A 22,135-nucleotide genomic window follows, 5' to 3' on the forward strand; every position below is an offset into this window, starting at 1 on the left:
CTACATGGTCCCGCATGCCCCTGAATATATACGGCTGATCGGCCATATTCAAAATCGTAATTACAAAAAGGGTGGTGGTGATGGACAGAGTATCTGAGTTAATCAGAACACTCCTACCCAGTCAACAGATCAGGCCTTGATCCATCACCGATTTTTAGCTCACTGCCCCATCCCAGTTCAGAACTTGCTATATGCAAATTAGTCTGTCCCTGGCCCAGTGCATCATGGGAACAGGGCAGACCAAACTACCAAGCCAATTCTTCACTGGAAAGGAAACAAGCTTCCGGGGACCGGTTTCTGGCATTACAGCCGTCTTCGGCCCGGCTTGCTTGAATCCTGCTGGTGCAATGAGCAAGGGACTCATGTCTGAGCATACCCTTCCACACTCATGGTGGCCAAAATAATTACAAAAAGGGGGTGGTGATGGACAGAGTATCTGAGTTAATCAGAACACTCCTACCCAGTCAAAAGATCAGGGCTTGATCCATCACCGTTTTTTAGCTCACTGCACCATCCCAGTTCAGAACCTGGCTACATACAAATTAGTCTGTCCCTGGCCCAGTGCATCATGGGAACAGGGCAGACCAAACTACCAAGCCAATTCTTCACTGGAAAGGAAACAAGCTTCCGGGGACCGTTTTCTGGCATTACAGCCGTCTTCGGCCCAGCTTGCTTGAATCCTGCTGGTGCAATGAGCAAGGGACTCATGTCTGAGCATACCCTTCCACACTCATGGTGGCCAAAATAATTACAACCCCTTTTCTGAATCATTTTGTCCACCATAAGCGTGGAAGGGTATACTCAGATGTGAGTCCCTTGCTCATTGCACCATCAGGATTCAAGCAAGCCGGGCCGACGACGGCTGAAATGCCAGAAACCGGTCCCCGGTAGCTTGTTTCCTTCCCAGTATAAGAATTGGCTTGGTAGTTTGGTTTGCCCTGTTCCCATCATGCACTGGGACAGGAACAGACTAATTTGCCTGTAGCCAGGTTCTGAGCTGGGATGGTGCAGTGAGCTAAAAAACGGTGATGGATCAAGCCCTGATCTTTGGACTGGGTAAGAGTGGTCTGCTTAATTCAGACACTCTGTTCATCACCACCCCCTTTTCTGAATCATTTTGTCCACCATAAGCGTGGAAGGGTATACTCAGATGTGAGTCCCTTGCTCATTGCACCATCAGGATTCAAGCAAGCCAGGCCGACGACGGCTGAAATGCCAGAAACCGGTCCCCGGTAGCTTGTTTCCTTCCCAATATAAGAATTGGCTTGGTAGTTTGGTTTGCCCTGTTCCCATTATGCACTGGGACAGGAACAGACTAATTTGCATGTAGCCAGGTTCTGAGCTGGGATGGTGCAGTGAGCTAAAAAACGGTGATGGATCAAGCCCTGATCTTTGGACTGGGTAAGAGTGGCCTGCTTAATTCAGACACTCTGTTCATCACCACCCCCTTTTCTGAATCATTTTGTCCACCATAAGCGTGGAAGGGTATACTCAGATGTGAGTCCCTTGCTCATTGCACCATCAGGATTCAAGCAAGCCGGGCCAACGACGGCTGAAATGCCAGACACCGGTCCCCGGTAGCTTGTTTCCTTCCCAGTATAAGAATTGGCTTGGTAGTTTGGTTTGCCCTGTTCCCATCATGCACTGGGACAGGAACAGACTAATTTGCATGTAGCCAGGTTCTGAGCTGGGATGGTGCAGTGAGCTAAAAAACGGTGATGGATCAAGCCCTGATCTTTGGACTGGGTAAGAGTGGTCTGCTTAATTCAGACACTCTGTTCATCACCACCCCCTTTTCTGAATCATTTTGTCCACCATAAGCGTGGAAGGGTATACTCAGATGTGAGTCCCTTGCTCATTGCACCATCAGGATTCAAGCAAGCCGGGCCGACGACGGCTGAAATGCCAGAAACCGGTCCCCGGTAGCTTGTTTCTTTCCCAGTATAAGAATTGGCTTGGTAGTTTGGTTTGCCCTGTTCCCATCATGCACTGGGACAGGAACAGACTAATTTGCATGTAGCCAGGTTCTGAGCTGGGATGGTGCAGTGAGCTAAAAAACGGTGATGGATCAAGCCCTGATCTTTGGACTGGGTAAGAGTGGTCTGCTTAATTCAGACACTCTGTTCATCACCACCCCCTTTTCTGAATCATTTTGTCCACCATAAGCGTGGAAGGGTATACTCAGATGTGAGTCCCTTGCTCATTGCACCATCAGGATTCAAGCAAGCCGGGCCGACGACGGCTGAAATGCCAGAAACCGGTCCCCGGTAGCTTGTTTCCTTCCCAATATAAGAATTGGCTTGGTAGTTTGGTTTGCCCTGTTCCCATCATGCACTGGGACAGGAACAGACTAATTTGCATGTAGCCAAGTTCTGAGCTGGGATGGTGCAGTGAGCTAAAAAACGGTGATGGATCAAGCCCTGATCTTTGGACTGGGTAAGAGTGGTCTGCTTAATTCAGACACTCTGTTCATCACCACCCCTTTTTCTGAATCATTTTGTCCACCATAAGCGTGGAAGGGTATACTCAGATGTGAGTCCCTTGCTCATTGCACCATCAGGATTCAAGCAAGCCGGGCCGACGACGGCTGAAATGCCAGAAACCGGTCCCCGGTAGCTTGTTTCCTTCCCAGTATAAGAATTGGCTTGGTAGTTTGGTTTGCCCTGTTCCCATCATGCACTGGGACAGGAACAGACTAATTTGCATGTAGCCAAGTTCTGAGCTGGGATGGTGCAGTGAGCTAAAAAACGGTGATGGATCAAGCCCTGATCTTTGGACTGGGTAAGAGTGGTCTGCTTAATTCAGACACTCTGTTCATCACCACCCCCTTTTCTGAATCATATTCAAAATGGTGGCCCTCCCGCGTCTCTTGTACCAACTACAAAACCACCCGTACCCTATTTCACCGCAGTGGTTCAAGCAGGTAAATTCGGCACTTGGTAACTTTCTCTGGGACGGGGGTGTGGCGAGAGTGGCACTCCGCACGTGTTTCCTATCCACATATTGTGGTGGTCTAGCAACGTCGGACATTCTATCCTATTATCAAGCTTCTCACCTATTGATACTGAATGAATGGTGGTATGGGGACCGGGGTGATCCGGCCTATGCCTTGGAGAGGTACCTGATGGACCCTGACACGCTACACGTCATACTGTATTCAGCGGCTAAGAGGAAGAGGCTCCCAGTAGTCACTCAAATAGTATTTCAAATATGGCGCGGAGCACTCCGCCGCATGGGGTGGTGAAACAGGCTAACGAGGGAAACCCCATTGTGGCAGAATGGGCAACTGCCGGCGTTGATGTCCCTACAAGGGTTCCGTGGCTGGGACGTGATTGGCGTCTCGGCCATGGGCCACGTCGTCAAGGGCGCGACCCTTAAGTCATTCCAGGAGTTACAAGAAGAGTATGACATGCCCCGGACCCAGTTCTTTAGATATTTGCAGTTTAGACATGCTATCGCACCCGTCCTGAGGGGCCTGGACTCTTTGCCCGAGTTTAGCCCCCTGGAACCAAAGGTATTTATGGGGGAAGTGGAGAGTAAAAAGATATCTTCTATCTATCAAACACTAGTCACACATTGTTCAACATCCCTAGACACTCTGCGGGCCAAGTGGGAGAACGATCTGGGTGCGTTTGAGGAGGAAGACTGGAGAGAGGCGCTTGAGGCTCCAAGGGGAGCGGCCATTGCGGTACGCCTGCGATTCATTCAATTCAAGTACTTGCATAGGGCCTATTATACCAGGGAACGACTGTGGAGAGCGGACATGATCGCGTCCCCTGATTGTTTGAGATGTGGCAGAGAGCTAGGCACTTTTCTACATACAGTGTGGGAGTGTGATGAACTACGGAGGTTTTGGTCGGGAGTGTGGGACTGCTTGTCAGAGGTGTTGGGCTGGGAACTCCCCCGCATGCCTCAATTGGGCCTACTCCACATACTGGACAGGTGGGGGGTAATATCTACAAACGCCACTTGCTATTGTTGGGCCTTACAGTTGCTAAGAGAGACGTGGCCCGCGCCTGGAAGGATCCCAAGGCCCCCCTGTTGGGAGTGTGGAAAAGGGGACTGGACTTCTATATGGGACTGGAGCGCCTGATTTTCGAGGCCAGGGGCTGCCCCCGGAAACACTATAAGATCTGGAAGCGATGGGCGGATTACAGGGGATTGTGGCTGGAACCGCCAACTCATGCTGAACCTGAGGACAGACATTTGGATGTTGAACCCGGGTGATGAGGAGTACACACTAAATGTTTCTTGCTATGCCTTTTATTTACGGACTGTCTAGTAGCTGTGCAGGGGGTGGGAGGGGGTACCTCGGGTGGGGGGAAAGGGGGGGGGGGGTGAGGGGAGGGGGGATGTAAAGTAGTTACTTTTACTTAAACGGTTGTTTGAAGTGCCTGCAATGTACTTACCACTTTCATGCTCACAGCTCTTTCGGTTTCCGGGGTGCTGTGCATACCATGTACCTTTTCAACAACACAATAAAATTTTGTTCTGAAAACAAAACAATTGTGGCGGCTGAGCCCCTCATGGACTCCTCAACAAATGGCACCTCTCGTCAGAGCGGCCCGCTATCAAGTGGGCCGCTCAAAGAATCTGCCGGGACCTCCACGGGCCTTTACAGGACTATGCTGCCCCTGACACAAAGTGACCACCACAGGAGGGGGGCGGGCACCGGCAATGTGCCCCGACGCCCCCTCTGTCACAACCAACACCGGGCCCCACTCACCGGAGTAGCTGGACTCGGTCTTCCTCTGTCTGGGCGGTGTTGCTCCTCGGCGGGGACTGCTCTCGCCGGGGCGCCTCTTCTCTGGGGCGCCTCTTCTCTGGGGCGCCTCCTCTCTGGGGCGCCTCTTCTCTGGGGCGCCTCTTCTCTGGGGCGCCTCTTCTCTGGGGCGCCTCTTCTCTGGGGCGCCTCTTCTCTGGGGCGCCTCTTCTCTGGGGCGCCTCTTCTCTGGGGCGCCTCTTCTCTGGGGCGCCTCTTCCTTGGGGCGCCTCTTCTTTGTGGTTGTCGCTGGTCTGCCTCTCCTTCCGGGAGACCGGCCAGGTGCGGCACGCGCGGGATGCTTCCTCCTGCGGTCTCGGGGAAGCCGGAAGGCGGTCAGGACCCGCCCATGTCCCGGGCGAGAGGTGCCTGACTTCCGGCGCCGCAGGGCTGCGGCGGGGATTGCTCCTGGTCAGGGCGGCAATGCAGGGTGGGCACCTGCTCGTCCCCTAAGTAAAAGGGCACACCACCAATAAAGCGGGGCAGTGCCGGGTGGGCACCGGCTGACAAGTGCGGCAATGAGCGGGGTGGACACCCGTGCCGCTCAGCCCTACCACATAGCGGGAAAGATGCCGGGGGGGCACCAGCCCCAGCAAACAAAGCACTTCCAAGCGCTAGAGGACACAGAAGCGCTCCCAGGCGCTTGAAAGACAAATAAAGCACTCACAGGCGCTGTAGGCATCAAGCTCAGCAAAAGTCCTTCTAGAGAGCAAGGCAAGGGGGGGGGGGCAAGGCTGGGCCCAGGGGCCAGCTCACCGGTCCCTCCAGGCAGGAAGGTGGTCCCAAGTGATGGTTCCTCCTGGCGCCCAGCAGCAGCAGCAGCCCCCCTCAGTAGGATCAGGAACAGAACAGTTTGTGTGGGGACACAGCCCCTTTTTATATACAGCATTCCTTTGTCTTTGCTCAGGGTGAAGGAAAAACCAGTCGCAGCTAGTTTGTGAGCACTCTTGATGTGCTCAGCCCATCACTCTTTTCACTGGCAGGGCTAGGGTCATTAGACGCACCAAAGGGGGCGGAACCTGCATTGTGTGGGGAAAGCCCAGCCCTATTCAGGACCCAGGTGCACCCCTCCCTCACATCACTCATGCTAATCTCCACACTCACCACCGGGGCAGACCCACCCAGACTCCTGGAGCCAGGCTCACCAGCCAGCTCCAGCCAATCACGTGCCAGCACACTCACTGCACACGCACACCCATGTCTAGAAGTGGCACTTCCACACTAGACACATACACGCCGCATACATCATTGCGCAGCATTCCATCACACGAGTCCGCACATACCAGACTCGAGCCTGCACACCCCAAGCATCAGGAACTACCAGGGACACATACATTCCCCATGCATTCCTATGGGAGGGCAGGCCTATCTCACCACATGCACTCAGAGTGCGCACACATTTTCCACTGGGACACAGTGGAAGTGCGCAGAAACCAAAAATCACCATCACCAGGTCACCATTAAAAGCAAAAAGTTTAGGGGTGAACCTGCCAGAAGGGCCACGTCCAACACATGGTTAGTGAGACAAGACAACGGACAGAACTGGATCCTTGGGGACACTGACAACAAGGGGACGAAAATACTGGGAGAGACTTCCTGAAAAACCTGACCCTGCCAATGCTAAAGAATGAGGACCGAGACGCACTAGACCAAGACCTGACAGTAGACTAAATAAATAAGACAGTAGGAACCTTGCAAACAGGGCAAGCGACGGGGCCTGATGAGCTCCCCATAGAATTATATAAAAGGATGATGGATAAAATCAACGAATGCCTCCAGAGGAGGTTTCAGACAGCCTGAAAATAAGGGTGTCTCCCAGAGGACCAAAGAACGTCTGAGGTGGCGGTCATCCCAAAAACGGACAAACCAGAAACTGAGTGTGGGTCTTATAGACCTACCTCCCTGGTTAATTTTGAGACTAAGGTCCTTGCGTAGGCCCTGGCGATCTGCGTGCGGACAGTAATTGCAACAGTGGATCATCCTGATCAATCGGGTTTCATGCACACCAGGAAACGCGCTTAAATCTCCGACAACTTAATGGAGCTCTTGTATATAGCCCCTCTAGCGCGCATGAGCGTCAATAATACCATCTCCGTCGTCTTTGCCCTCCAACAGGGATGCTCCCTGTCTCCTATGTTCTTCGCACATGCATGGGATCGCCAGGACCTCTCACTATTCCAGTTGATCAGGAGTGGGATGAGAGAATCTCCCTCTACGCTGATGTTTTTCAATATGACACGTAACAAGTATTCTCGAGTGAACGAATCCTACAAATTCTTCACATATTTAGAGATCATTCAGGATATAAAATCATTTGGAAGAAGTCATTATTCCTGCTGGAGGCAGGGACCCTGCGGCTGCACTCTAGATGCGCAGTTCGGGTGGCACTACATGGCTTTAAATATTTGGGCGTAATCTGTCTTTCCTACTACCTCTTCTCTTTCTGACACTTTTCTGTCCACTCATCACTGCTCACTTCTTATGGGCCTCTTGCCCGTGTTCTTAGTGTGGTTGTTTTTAAAGGGTCCTGCGACTTCCCACAATAGACCAATATTGCTATACATAATGTGTCACGCGGCCAACAAGGGTTGTAGGCGACATGCTGTGTTCAAGCAACTTTGCTACTGCTTCTCCATACTCTTGCAGACTCTCTTACAGTACGCTGCCGACCCTAAATAGGGTTGTGGGCTTAACGCTGTGTACAACAATACCTGTGTTCTATTCTTTGCCTACAAAATAAAAATAGATTTCAAACAAAATATTTGGGCGTGTTCATTACAAGAGAGCCACAGGCAGGAACATACTCCCGAAATTAGACCAGTGTCGCAGGGATACCCCAAACTGGCAGGCGCTCTGGCTCTCCTTACTGGGCCGGGTGGTCCTATTTAAAGTGATGACCCTCAGGGTCTCCTGTACATCGTGCAAAAAACGTCCTTTAAGATCCCACCAGACATTTTCTTTCAAAAGGTAGGCTGAGAACTTCGGCTCCTGTTGTGGGATGGTGGCACTTCACGCTGAGTAAGTTGCAGAGGGGAGTTTATTAAGGTGGACCGGCGGTCCGGAGCATTCTGAGGATCCTGCTTACCGGGTAGATAGATTGGCCATGGGCAAGAGAGGTTACCCCACCCCGGTACTGTATCGAAGAAAGTATGAGTGCACCCTACCTACCCATACCCAAACATTGGTAAGGGTGTGAAGAGAGGCTACCAAGTGTTTAGGCTGATAAGGTAAGCGGACTGAAATTACTCCACTATATGATGGTGATCTCTTAATTGCAGCAGGAGTATTGCAGGGCTTCACAAAATGGGGATTGATTAGCTCAGAGCGGCGGGCGATGTGTGGAGGGGACAGGCGCTTGTGTTCTTCACGATCCTACAATAAAAGTATAAATTAGGTGACTAAAAATGGTTTTGAAATTCGCAGGAGGATCAAGCTCTGCAAGGTCACATCTGGGAAGGGGAGCTGTTGCCTGATGCAACCCCACTGGAGGACCAGCTGCTAACTAATCTAATCTAACTAATCTAATCCCCTGACCGAAAAAGCAATCTCAACCATCTATAGGAAGTTGATCTACAATTCCCTGGATCCCTTGGGGTCGCAGAGAGCTGTGTGGGAGAGGGATCTATGTTATATGTTATGTTATAGGCTGATTTGTATCACGCACTGTTAGTCGAGACTGTCCTGGCGCGTAGAGGAAACAAAGAAGGCATACACCTGGAATCTAAAAGGCTTGTTTAAACAGATGTGTTATTAATAGTTTTTAAAAAATGGCTAGATCCATCGTATGCCGTAGTTGGTTTGGCAGGGTGTTCCACATATTGGCCGTTCTAACCGCCAAGGATTTGCCCCCTAGGCGAGCTTTCCGAAACCTAGGGACAACCAGGCTTCTAAGTGCTGCCGAGCGTAATTGTCGTGTCGGCTGGTAGAACTTAAACCTAGCCCTCAAGTAGGCTGGGCAGGGGCCATGGAGGGCTTTAGGAGTCAAGACCAAGGCCTTGTAGCATACTCTTTGGGTCACCGGAAGCCAATGAAGTTCACATAGTTGTTTGCGGACACTTAGTCTCCTAGGGATGTCAAAAAGGAGCCTAACCGCCGCGTTTTGTACCACCTGCAGTTTCCCTAGAAGAAACGCACGAGAGGCATTGGCATAGTCCAGGCGCGAGAGTATGAGAGCCCTGGCCACAGCCTCCTTAGCTGCTCTAGGGAGGAGGGGAAAGAATTTCCTTAGGGTTGTAAGGGTGCCAAAACATGTTCCCGCTAATCTTTTGATCTGTTCTCGGAAGCAAATATCAGCCCCAAACCAAATCCCTAAGTTCTTGGCTATCCCACAGTCACCCTTTGGACAGGGTGATCCTGAGGGCCACAGTGATTCTTTAAAAGCTATAGGGAATTGTCCGTAAAGAAGTATTTCGGATTTCTCCTCATTACATTTCAGGCTGGCCTGGGCCAGCCAGGCAAATACTGACGACAGACAGTGCTGGGCTTTCCCAGTCTGTAAATCATTACCTTTCCAGGTGAAGAGGAATTGGGTGTCGTTGGGTAGGCCATAATTTTGGCACCCAAACTATCTGCCAGGTAGATCAGGGGGGTCATATAAACATTGAAGAGTAGGGGGCTGAGTGTTGAGCCCTGAGGGACCCCAGTTTCCACTTTGTTATCAGACGAGTGGAATGGAGGCAACCATACTTGTGTGGAAGCGATCTTTAAGAAATGATTCCACCCATCTTAGTGCCGAGTCTGCAATGCCGATGTCCAATAGCCTGGAGAGGAGCTGGAGATGCGGGACTTTATTGAACGTGGCAGAGAGGTCCAATAAAATTAAAGCCGCTCTGCCGCCCCCATGTAGGCATTCTTTGATGGCCTCCAAGACCTCTACAAGCGCCGTCTCAGTGCTAAAAGATGATCTAAAGCCAGATTGAGCAGGATGCAGGGCCCCTGAGGCTTCCACAAACTTTTCAAGTTGTTTGAACGCCACCTTCTCGCAGATCTTCGCAAGAGCTGGAAGAAGGGAAATGGGGCGATAGTTCGAAGGGAGCAATGGATCAGCCGTAGGCTTTTTTTATCAGGGGAAGACGTTTAGCGTGTTTCCACTGAGAGGGCATTGCGCCTGACTGCAGTGATTTATTAATTAAGGTTGCTACTATAGGAGCGATTACGTCAGCAACCCCACTAAGAACCCTAGCTGTACAGGGATCTACCGGGGACTCTGACTTAAGGGATTTAAGAATGGCTGTCACATCCTTCACTTCTACTCTATCAAAGCAAGAGAGGAGCTGGGTTGGCTCGATATTATCCTGAAGTGTTCAAGTAAAAGATAGGTGGGCAGGGTCGGGAAGCTTAAGGCTGGCCTGTATCTTTTGAATTTTGTCCAAACAAAAGGTGGACAGCTTCTCACACCAGCTGGGGGATGTAGGTGCGGAAGATACCTCTGCCACAGGAGAAGTAAAGCTCCGCATAATAGCAAAGATTTCTCTGCTATTGTTCTTAGCTCTAGAGATTCTCTCGGCAAAGAAATCACCTTTTGCCAGCTTGATGGCAGCATAGTACTCACATTGAGCCTTGCGTAGTTTCGCCTTGGCTATGGAGCAATACTCCCGTCGCCAGGCCCGCTCTAGCTCTTTACAACCTAACTTCAGGGTTTTTAAGCGGTCAGTGTACCATGGATAAGAAGGAGAGACTCGTGGTCGGTTGTTCCCTGAACGGAGGGGGCGTGTTTTTATAGCAGTGCTCATCCATTCCGAGAAGTTTTCCACTGCCCCCTCTAAGTTACAGGCGCCTGGAGGGCGGGACTGGGCTAAAGCGGTGGATAGGGCTGGAATTTTATTTTTTACCGGGGGGGGGGGGGGGGGGTTTGGGGGGGGGTTCCCATTCCTCGGTTTACGCGGGTTGCCTAAATCCCAAGAAAAACAGATTAGATAGTGGTCTGACCATGTGACAGGGCGGGGAGTCACAGAAACCAGGGCGAAATTGGAACAGACCAGGTCAAGACAGTGACCTCCTGAATGGGTAGAATCAAGAACCTGTTGTGAAAGAAGGGTTGCATCACACAGATCCAATAGATCCCTTGACCCCGGGGCTGCAGGATTGTCCATATGAATATTAAAGTCTCCCAGCAGCAGGAATTTGGAGAACCTCAATGCTCTTTGTGTGACCACCTCCTCCAGAGATTTGAGGAAGGTGCCTGGGGGACCGGGGGGCGATATATCAATATCCCACCTAGGGTGAAGTGAGGGGAGAGGGCTAAAGAAAATTCCATCGTTTCCCCTTCTAGAATGTCCCCTGTACATTCCTTTGTTAGAATCCAATTGTCCCTAAAAATCATGGCAATGCCTCCGCCTCTGCCAGTATTACGATCAAGCCTGGCTATCCTGTACCCACGCGGAGTGGCTAGCTCGATTACTGGCACGCAGAAATCATGTAACCAAGTCTCCGTAATGAACAGGATGTCGAGGCACTCGTCTACTATCAACTCATGAACTTCCTACGTGTGTTTGACCATCGAGCGAGCATTAATAAGTGCTGCTCGAATGTTGGTATGATTATCGGTCCTACACGGAGAGACGGATGAGTGATTCGTGAACTGAAACCGGCAGGCGGGACAGTTATGTGTCATGGAGTGTAATACTTCCCACTGTTTGGAGATGTTGCATGTGTCTTTGTTAAGTGCGAGAAAAGCCTCACGACTGTAGCCTATTATTTCACCTCCGGACTCAACCACCCCAGCACAGCCCTGAGCAGCCACCCTGCCAGTATGAAAACATTACCCCCGTTAAGACAAGGATAAATATGCAAAATGTCATGACAACATGCAGCAGGACTACAACCCCGACCAAGACCCATGAAGGGGAGAAAGTTCCAAGAAAAAAAGGGAACGACAGACGTCCAAGGCAACCCCAGCACAGAGTGCGACAACCCCCCCAAGGGTGGCAGGGCACGGCCAAATTACCCAAACCCAGAGGGTAGCAGAGGGGCAAGGACCCTCAGGAACAAGAGGGACGAAAGAACGCCAGCCTCAATCCTGGAGCAACCAGAGGCAACCAGAGCAGAGGGGCACAGGAGTACCTATAGACCCAGTCTCTACATTGCCAAGGAAGAGGAAGGAACAAAGCAAGACAATGTCTTGGCGAGAGAGCAAAAGAATGCACTCACTCATCATAGCCATCCACCGGGAGGCGAGTGCAGGAGGGCAAGCCAAAGGGTCCTCGCAGAACGGGGAGGAAGGGCGGGCCGTGAAGGAATCTGCGGTTAAAATCGTCTCTACCAGATATATCGTTACCAAAGGTAAGTAACTTGTACATCTGATAGAGACTACTAGCCACAGATTCCTTAACGTAGGATAGATACCCTAGCCATACCCAAGGGAAAGGAGGGTCTGCGGAAGGACCCCACCAGCCTGGATAAGACAGAGGGTCCCACAGTGGACTAATCCAATGGACAGGGCGAAGAGCCCCGTCCTCCTAGCTCCCCACAACCAGAACACTACCGAACCCAAGAGTGGTGTGGGAAGAAGAAAGAAGAAGAAAGAAGAAAGAAGAAAGAAGAAAGAAGAAAGAAGAAAGAAGAAAGAAGAAAGAAGAAAGAAGAAAGAAGAAAGAAGAAAGAAGAAGAAAGAAGAAGAAAGAAGAAGAAAGAAGAAAGAAGAAAGAAGAAAGAAGAAAGAAGAAAGAAGAAGAAGAAAGAAGAAGAAGAAGAAGAAGAAGAAGAAGAAGAAGAAGAAGAAGAAGAAGAAGAAGAAGAAAGCCTATTCACTCTCAACAGAGGAACCAAGGGCAAGGCCAGGGAGGCCGAAACACCCCACGCCCCTACAAGGCAACAGAGCTTCCATCCAATGCCAGGGCAAGGAAGAGGAAGAAGAAAAGCCTAGAGGGCCCAAGGAAACAAGGAAAAAGAAGGCGAGCCCACCATAGACGGAAGGCAACAGATCAGACAGAGCGATGCCAGCACTAATGAGGCGCCAGAAGCAGGAAGAACAGCCCAAGGCCCCAGGAAGACCGGGCAGGCTACGCCTGACAAAGGGAGAAACACATAACCTGGACCTGGAAGTTAGAAGGAGGAACCGAAGAGTGGGGGACCTGTTGCACCTCCGGCAAACACCGCGGCCTCAGGAATGGTGGGGAGCCAAAGAGGTTTGACCTAAACTTCTCAAGGGACCAAACCACAGCAAAGGCGTCCATCTAAATGGCACTTCAACGTTGTTACCTGGGGATTAGCCTTCTACTGATGAAAGCCAGTGGCTGATCTTGACCGTGGTCATGTTTTTGGGATAGCACTGCTCCTATACCATGCTCAGAGGCATCGGTCTGCACAATGAATTGCTTGACATAATCCAGGGAAGCCAAGGAAGGCCCTCACTTGAGTCTGGGTAGTTGGAGCCACCCAGTCCAGAATGGTCTAGATCTTGGGTTGCAAAGGTTGAACCTTGCCTCCACTAACAAAGTGACCCAAGTATGCAACCTTTCCCTGCCTTATCTGGCACTTGAATGCCTTAATAACGAGGCCTGCACTTCTCAGAGCCCCCGGTGCTTTCCGAAGGTGAATCAGGTGATCCTGTCAGGTGGAGCTAAAGACAGCAATATTGTGTAGATATGCTGCACTCAAGGGTTCCAATCCAGCAAGGGCTTAGTTCACCAACCTTTGAAAAGTGGCAGATGCATTTTTCAAACCAAAGGGCATTACAGTCAACTGATAATACCAATCTGTGGTTGGAAATGCAGATATTTATTTTGCTCCTGGAGTCGTCAGACCTATCAGCCAGTACTCTGATGTGAGATCAAACTAGCTGTCGAAGAAATAGTGCATGCCACACAACTAAGTATTGAGCTGACACCGAAATGCTTTTTATTAGGCCTGTTTAGATGTCAGAAGGGCGCAAGATAACCTATACATTTGGTCAGTCGCCTATGGTAATGGTATGACGTAGAATTGCATTCACATGGCTGCCCCAGCATGCCCCAGCGATTGCGATCTGGCATAGAGATGGGCCTCTTCTTCTATGGCGGACGCTTATATCTCGTCTTGGTCAGATTCTTCCCTGAAGATATCCAGAGTGTGTTGAATGCTTTGACGCTGTCTCTCTCATCATCGAGCCTGATGATCGTGTAGAGTCCTCTTGGACCGAAACGACTTACAAGCGTCGCAGTCTTCTTTCTTGTGCTCCGGAGAGATGCACAAGTTACAAACTTGATGTACGTCGGTGCGAGGGTACTTGGCGCGGCACCCAGGACAGAGTCAAGTCAAATAATACTTTATTCGAGGTTCACTCATCAAAGCAAGTACATAGAACAATACAAAACCAGATTAACAATCATTACTGTTAAAAAATAAGTCTTTCAGTTACAAATAAGACTTGATAGTAGATTACTATTTAAATACAAATACAGTGTAAAATTCTATGCATAACATTTTGTAGAGGTACAGGATAAAAAGTTTTTGGAATAAAAAATTTTAAGATAAAAATGACAGTATAAAATGCAGACCGACTAAAAAAAAAGAAAAACAATCAAGTGGCTAACAGTCTCTGTCTAATAGACCCATTCCCATCCAAGATACTTAGCTGTAGCTATCGCTAAAGGGATTAAAGTGCTTGTGCATATGATACGTAGAGCTACAGTACTACTAGTGGTACCCAGATTTTTACACATTGGTGTTAGCCAAATACGTCTTGGGTCAGAGTAGGCTGTACAGGAAAATAGAAAATGGCCAACTGTTTCTTTAGTGGCGCCAAAAGCAGGGCAGCTATCATGTAGTCCGCCTCCCCACCTTCCTGTCGGTGATCTAAGTGAGAGTGCACCTGCTCTTAATTGGAAGAGAAGCTTTCTGTCACCTGGTCTAGTTATAGCGTCCCAGTACAGTTCGAGGCAAGGATATAGCTTGGCTTCTAGGAATCCTCCAGCCATAGACGTTGCACTAGAACTACTCCAGGTCCGAGCGGCTACCTTCTCCCAGTAGATTTCTTTTATGATTCTTTTTGTTGGAAAGGGGGTTCCCGCTGGATCTTCCCAAAGTGCCTGGAGACCAAGTTCACTCAGGGTTAGACTAAGAGTTTTAAGCCATCCGATTTTGTGGAGCACATCCCTTTTGATGATATCTAGGAACCCCTCAGCATAATGAGAAAGCTCAGGCGTAGTCCAGAGCCTTCGCAAATACAAGATCGGACGAACCCTAACCAAATCGGCAACCGCTTTTCTGCCCAGATCGTACCTGAGAGGCACCAGTGGGGTACTCTTGGGGACACCAGTGATGGCCCGGAAGAACTTGTTTTCCAAGGTTTGGAGTGCCGCTACCTTCTCGAATCCCCACAGCTCAGCACCATAAAGTGCAGAGCCGAGAGCCTTTGCTTCATATACCTGCAATGCTGGCTTTATTGTTTAGTCAAAGCTTTTCTGTGTTCTAAACCAAGAGCGCCAGCCAATTGCCTATGCCATAAAGTAGCAATATCTATATGCTGGGACCATCTGAGATCGTTAAATACATGAATTCCCAGATATGTAAAGGCATTCACTACCTCTAAAGAACGACTGTTCATAGTTAACTTAGATTTAAAACTACGGTGGGGGTTAAAAATCATGAGTTTTGTTTTGGCCACATTAACTTCTAGGCCTTGCTCCCCACAGAATTGGTCAAAAATAGACAGAGCACGCTGTAGTCCACTCGGCGTCTTAGATAAAATCAACGTGTCGTCTTCAAACATTAAAATAGGAATTTTTGTGCCAGCTAGTGAGGGAGCATCCACATTCGAAGACAACATGCGAGCAAGAACCCCATTAATATATAGTGTAAAAAGTGTGGGCGCCATCGTCCACCCTTGCCGGGCGCCACGCTCCACCGGGAAGTCTGCAGTCACCATTCCCTGCCCCCCCCCACTGGATCTTAGCGAAGTTTGCTTCGTGAAGCCTCATTATCATTGTCAGTAGCTCTTCTGGTAGGCCCTGGTTCCTCAACACCGGCCACAGCTTGGACCTAGGTACTAGGTCGAAGGCAGCCCGCAAATCGACAAAAGCCGCGTACAGGCTGCCCCCACCCAGCAACACAGTCCTCCACTGTAGTAAGGTGAAGCGGAACACCTGGTCCATCGTGCTAGTAGACCTTCGAAATCCTGCTTGAAATGGGGACAGGGCGTTGTTCTCCTCGGCCCAGTCAAGGAGCCTATTTACAACTAGACGCCTAACTACCTTTTGAATGGTGTCAATAAGGCTTATGGGCCTGTAGTTGCCCGGCTGGGATCGGTCCCCTTTCTTAAACACAGGTATTATTACTGCACACTGCCAGGATGTTGGTATGGTTGTACCCCGAGCGATTGCGTTGGTAAGAAGATGAATATACTTGCACCATCGCTCCTTATCGTTAATAAAGACGTCAGCTGGTACACCATCTAATCCTGGGGCTCTGCCACTGGACACTGTGCTAAGGGCCGTCATTATTTCTTTAATACTAAAAGAGTCATCTTTATAGTAAGCGGGACTTAAGTCGACCACCACAGTGGCATGCTGAGTCTCAGCATACTGGGGCTTGAAATATTTGACCCACTCCTCCTCTGGGACATTGTTATTAGGGGGTTCGGGTAGTCCCTCTCTGCCCCACATTACGATGTTCCAAAAATACCTGGAATCTTTCTTATCGCTAGCTGCTTTTAGTTCTAACCAGTGGAGCTCGTCCCATGCTTTCTTTGCCTTTGTTACACTATCCTTATATTCCTTTCTAGCAGATCGAATAGCCATAGGTTGCCTCCCTTTGATAGCAATTCCTAGAGCTAGACGGCCCTTCCTACATTGGGTGTTATACCATTTTGCCTGCTTACGGGGTCCCTCTCCCTTGCTTTTCAAAGGTTTTAAAAAATGATTCTTGATGGCACAGAAGAGGGTATCATGGATTACAGCCACACTGCTTGATCCAGGATTGGACAAATTAATTTGTTCAATGGCCAATATTGCTTTCTCAGCTTCAATGTTAATGCTAGCAATAGCCTGTTGGTTAGTCACAACGTGTGCCCATCTTAACCTACGCTTGTCGTTTGAAGGGACAATCGGAGGCGGAAAGGCACCCTCAGTATTAGTGACCACGTTGGTAGAGGTCCACCATTTGTGCTCTACGCACAGCGGGTTGTGGTCACTCTCAATCCGCCATTTAACCTCTATGTCGCAAACCAGGGACCATATCTTTAAACTACATAAAACATAATCAATTCCACTTCTATGCCGCCCATTGTCAAATGTACTGGCCCCACCCTTATCGCTCAGAGTCCACCCATTTAATGCCCTCAGACCATTTTTGTAGCATATGGCATTCAGACAGATAACATCCTCGGATCAACGGGAAACTGATTTCAACTCTAATTTAGGGACTCCCCATTCCCTATCCTCTTCGTCCCCAAGGAAGTCATCGTCAATTGCCAAGGGTTCAAAGGTTCGGTTCAGGTCACCAGCAATCACAATGTTGTTATCTTGGGAATGGGTGTCAAGGAGGGAACCCAAGGCCGCTAAAACCTCTGACCTCCCACCCCTGCTACCCCTAACATAAACATTGTAGATATCGAGATGACCTAGAATACCTGAGTATACTCTGATTAGTTGAATGTCCCTGTTTCTGGTGTCTATGACCTTGACAGTTACCGGAAGACTCTGGCGGACCCAAATGGTTAGGCCACCCATAGGTCTCCCCTTTCTACCCTTGGATGCAGGCACAGAGTAGTTTAAGTATCCCTGGGCAAAAGATGGTTCACATAGCCATGTCTCCTGGAACATGCACATATCAAAACTGTTAACAAAGCTTAACCAATCCTGGGAATCTTGCTTGGAACGCAACCCTGCAATGTTTCATGAAACTAACTTCCCCAAACCATCCTTGTTACAATCAGGCAGCTTTGATGTAATAATTACAGGGGTATCTTTAGACTGACCTTGATCTAATACACATGACATCCCTTCATATGAATTGGTTTTAAAACCAACCCTACTCCTGGTATCACCCTCTAGATTGAGGCTCAGTGGTGAGGCAACATCCCATAATACAATCCCTGCTGCCTTTGTTGTTACTGAGGCTTCCATACATTCCCCACCTTTCGGGACCACCACATTCCCACTGTCTGCCATCAATAGTACCGCTGTATGTCAATCATTGTTGTCTAACCCAGAACAATTCCTCGCATTTACTTTTCCTGTGGTATTTGAAATGGGCGACAGAGTATGAGGACATGTTTTCCTTAATTGGATCTGTGATTTAAATGGAGCACTAGATCTGAACTCCAATGTAAACAGGTTGTCAGCAAGGAATGCAGATTTCAGAGTTAACTCTATTGAGTCATATGTGAAATTCGGGAAACTTAACCTTTTTGCCTCCAAGATATCCTCCCTAATTACCGAGCGACATCCTCTGACATAGCGTAGCCAATGAATGGCTTTGTTGGTTAGAGAATCTGGGTGCTCGCTGGTACCAAACTTCAGCAACCTTAGTTTAGGAACATTGGTCATATTTATTGTGTTCCTTTTATAGCTAGCTTTATTAGAGAGGGTGTTCCCCTTGTTCCGGAGGTTATTGGCCTCTACAATTGTCGGGCCCACAGCCACCCCTGATGGTTTTGCTTGCAGACTAGCTAGGCCAATCGTTTTTTGCCTTGACTCTTATCTACTTCCCTCTCTTACCGGAGCTTGGGTAGGAAACCCTTCCTTCCTATCTTTCGGGGGTGGAGGGCCAGGACTAAAACCAGCGGCTTTCCCGGTATTCTGGTCACTGCGCTTATTCAGGTTTTTAACTAGGGATAATTTACTTGCTTCGTGAGTTTTTATGGGGAAGACATTTCGTGCTGCAGGTATAACATTAGATGTGGATCTTATTAACCCCTCACATTTGTCATTGACCATGGAGGTTAAGTTAATGATCAACGCCCTCAGCGACTCTATTTTATCCCGTAATAGAATACCAAGGTTAGTCAGAGCACCAACTTCCATGGGTATTGCCTTGTCCCTGCTATTATCAGTAATTAAGGGGGCAGGGAACTCGTTGTGGATTTCAGCCAGAACCGCAAACCTGTTACCAAGAAGTACCTGGGAAACAGGTGGCGGTAGCGGGTTTTCGCTCTCGGGGTCAAGGCGGATAGTCAGATCATCATTACTGAGAGACTTGTTAGATGGAGTTAAACAATCCCCAGTTTGATTGATCGTGCTATCCTTAAGTTTCCTTTTTGCCTTAAACATATCTGGAATTGTTGTTGGGAGTGCAACGGGATCATTTACTTGCTTTAAGGGAGCCCCTCCCTTATCACTCGTGGCAATCTCGCTAGTACCTCCTTGATCAGCCACAAGGATATCCCTGCACTCATCCACAAGAGCATCAATATGGTCCATTACACTATTTCCGGCTGACTGACCAGACTTCTTTGATGTTTTCTTCCCCTTGCGGAACTTCGCGGGATAACCAGGTCCATTTCCCCCCTCCATTGCTTTGCGTTTCCCCATGAAGCCTATAGATGACTTTCACTAGTATATCAGCAAACCCCCACAGAATTCCTCTTACAGTAATATTGATGGTTATAGTCAGTTTAAACGGTTGTTAGGGATATGGCCCAGTCCGGCCTCCATCGGCCCCGGATGGCCACAGACGGCTCGCCCTCTGCCCGGGCTCAGCCCGGCGCAAGCCCGCGCGCGTCCCGCGACGCAGGAGATGTTCTGCGCTGTTAGGCACTTGCGAGCGCAGCAGGAGCGTCAAGGGAGCGCCGGGGTGCCGGGGCTGCTGGGGAATGTAGTCCCGCTGTGGCCGTTCCCCTCACGGCAGTGGAGTACTGTATGCTGGCTGTTCCCCTCACGGCTGGGCTGTCGTTGGGAGTAGCTGATCGTCGGCCGTTCCCCTCACGGCAAAGCAAGACTGCCGGGATAATGTCCAGGACAGAAATAGAATGGAGTCCGTTCCATTTGCAGATGGCTGGCCCTACGCAGCAAGGCCCGACGGTTGCCCACGAGGTTTTCTATCAAAAATGGAGAGTTTGCCAATTGATTTGAAACGCGGAGAACAGGGAAACGTGTACTGAAACAATACAGTTGAGGGTAGAGTGGACTGCGCACTGAGGGGAACCCGAAGAGCGGTTTTGGAGTGCAGCAATACACATCCAAACCCGTTTGGGGTAAAAAACAATCTAACAATGCAGTCGATGCCCATGCGCACTATCACCGAAAGGTAGAGTCACCTTACCTCGTGACTGGAAAGACTTCTTCAAAGGAAAACAACTTGCAAACATCCGGACCCAACACAAGATGGCAGGAGTATGTAAAGCATGTGCATCTACAGCACACAAGCCTCGAAAAGAGGATGAATGGCCCCAAATCCCTGCCGTGGTATCTTGCCATGTTGTAGCTGAGTGTGCCATGTGATGTGGCAGGCTATAGTGCTTGGTGTGATTTGGTCACTTTTGACAAAGTGGCGTGCTGAACAATTAGGCAAATTTTGATTTTCTTTGTTTTTGGGATCGTGTGAAATAGTGCGGTACCTACCGTATGATGTAAGTAAATTACATTGCTAATATACCATAAGGATGTGGGGTGAGTGCTATTAGGGCCGAAGCCTTGCTGATTATATGTAGAATAACAGGTCTGGGAGGTAACTACTGACTAGGGCAGGATAGCAGCTGCACAGGCCTTGGGCATTGATCCTATTGAGGATAATATGTGACGGGCACTGGTGACTGGAGCTGGCTAGCAACAACGCTAGCCTCTGGTATTCATTACAGGCAGGGTAACAATACATGTCAATATTGACTGGAACTGGTTGGAGTAGAGTTGACCTCTGGTTTTGAATATTTGCAGGATTTAAGGTACAGGGATCACTACTGACTGGAGTTACTTAGCAGGATAATAGGTCTCAGGGAGCCAATACTGACTGAAGCTGGTTAGTATGATCACTAGTCCCAAGGTGCTACTAATGACTCAAGTTGGCTAGAATGATAACCTGAAAAGTTACATGATTCTATTAGGGCCCAGAACCCTTTTATTTAGTGATGTCCATCTGCACACTTTCCTGCATCTTGTAGTAAATTGAACATTGACAAACAGAAGTGTTATTTCCAGAAACAGTGAATTCTGCAGCTTGTCTGTGTATCTTTTATCTGCACCTCACAGACTCCTCACATTCCTCTCGAGAGAAGATCCTGCCTCCTACTCATTAGTGTCGTTTCAGTAACTGTTTCTATCATGTGTTCAGGTTTCATTGACTTGTATTAGGAGAAAAGTGTATAAAAATACATTGTGTAGCATTAGCATTATATACTCCAACTTGCTTTAGGGTGGATGCTCTCGTCCATTGCAAAGACAATTGTCACTTGTTAGTTTGCTTGGCCTTTTGCTATTTTTGCATTAAATGTATGATAGATGTGTTGGCCTCCCGGTGTGTTGTGTTTTATTTTACATAGTACAAGAGATGCTGAGGAAAATGGCAGTCCAGTATACACATTCTTCATATAATTCAACTCACAGTATACTGTTCTGGAGGTTCAGTCCCATAGACATTATCTCTAACTGAACACAGGCACACTAGGAAGCATGTGCTTTTCCAACCAGTTGCCCTCTGATACGCTGTCCTCGCTATTGGATAAGTCAGTTTGTCCTGAATTTTAGGAGGGTTACTTATCTAGTGCACTCTGTTAGACAGTGCTCACCTGTGGTAGTAAGAAGTTAATAGGCACCTTAACACCTATGCACGGTGCAGGGCTTTGAGATACAGAGCTCCTCACACTGTGGAGAAGATTAAGTCACATTTTTCCGTTTGGTCCTGATGAAATGCCAACAGATTGCTCCATGACTACACAAAGCATGAAAAAAGTTGACCTGAAGTATAGACCCCAGCTTACCAGCAGGTCCATAGGTGATCGATACTTTCACACAGTGATAGGGGCCATTAGTTCCTCAATTTCTCTGCCGCTGTTTTTAATCTCAACATGGACCAGGAAGGTCACATTAACTATATTGTGGCAACTGGTCGATAGTTGGTCTTATATTCAGACTTTCACCAATCTCACATCTTACGACACAACATCCTCTGTCCTATTATGCTTAACCGGCGTACTTATTAAAAGATCTCCGACAAAGTGCCCTCTTGTGGTGCCCGCCAGGCATTGTAGCGCCGGCCTGGTGAGGAGTATAGCCCAATGATGAAGCATGTCACCTTCAGGTGAGTGAACGCAACTTGTCTTAAAAGCACATGCTTCCTAGGGTGTCTGCGTTGAGTTACAGATAATGACTCTGGGACTGAACCTTCGGAACAGTATACTGTGATATGATTGTGTTTTATTTTAACAAATGTACATAGCAGATATTGGCCCTTACTTGTTTCACAAAAATGATTGGATGCCTGCCTCTGAGCGCACTTCTTACAGACGAGTATGGGGTTATC

The 22,135-nt window shown here is 48.9% G+C and overlaps 1 protein-coding gene across 1 annotated transcript in view; it reads right to left on the bottom strand.

Moving 5' to 3' along the window:
* The window catches only part of LOC144758313 (uncharacterized), a 140,117-nt gene that overhangs the window by 80,236 nt on the left and 37,746 nt on the right, over positions 1 to 22,135 (bottom strand). The window lies entirely within an intron of this gene.

Source organism: Lissotriton helveticus, chromosome 1_1 (assembly GCF_964261635.1).
Source record: "Lissotriton helveticus chromosome 1_1, aLisHel1.1, whole genome shotgun sequence".
Taxonomy (NCBI): Eukaryota; Metazoa; Chordata; class Amphibia; order Caudata; family Salamandridae; genus Lissotriton; species Lissotriton helveticus.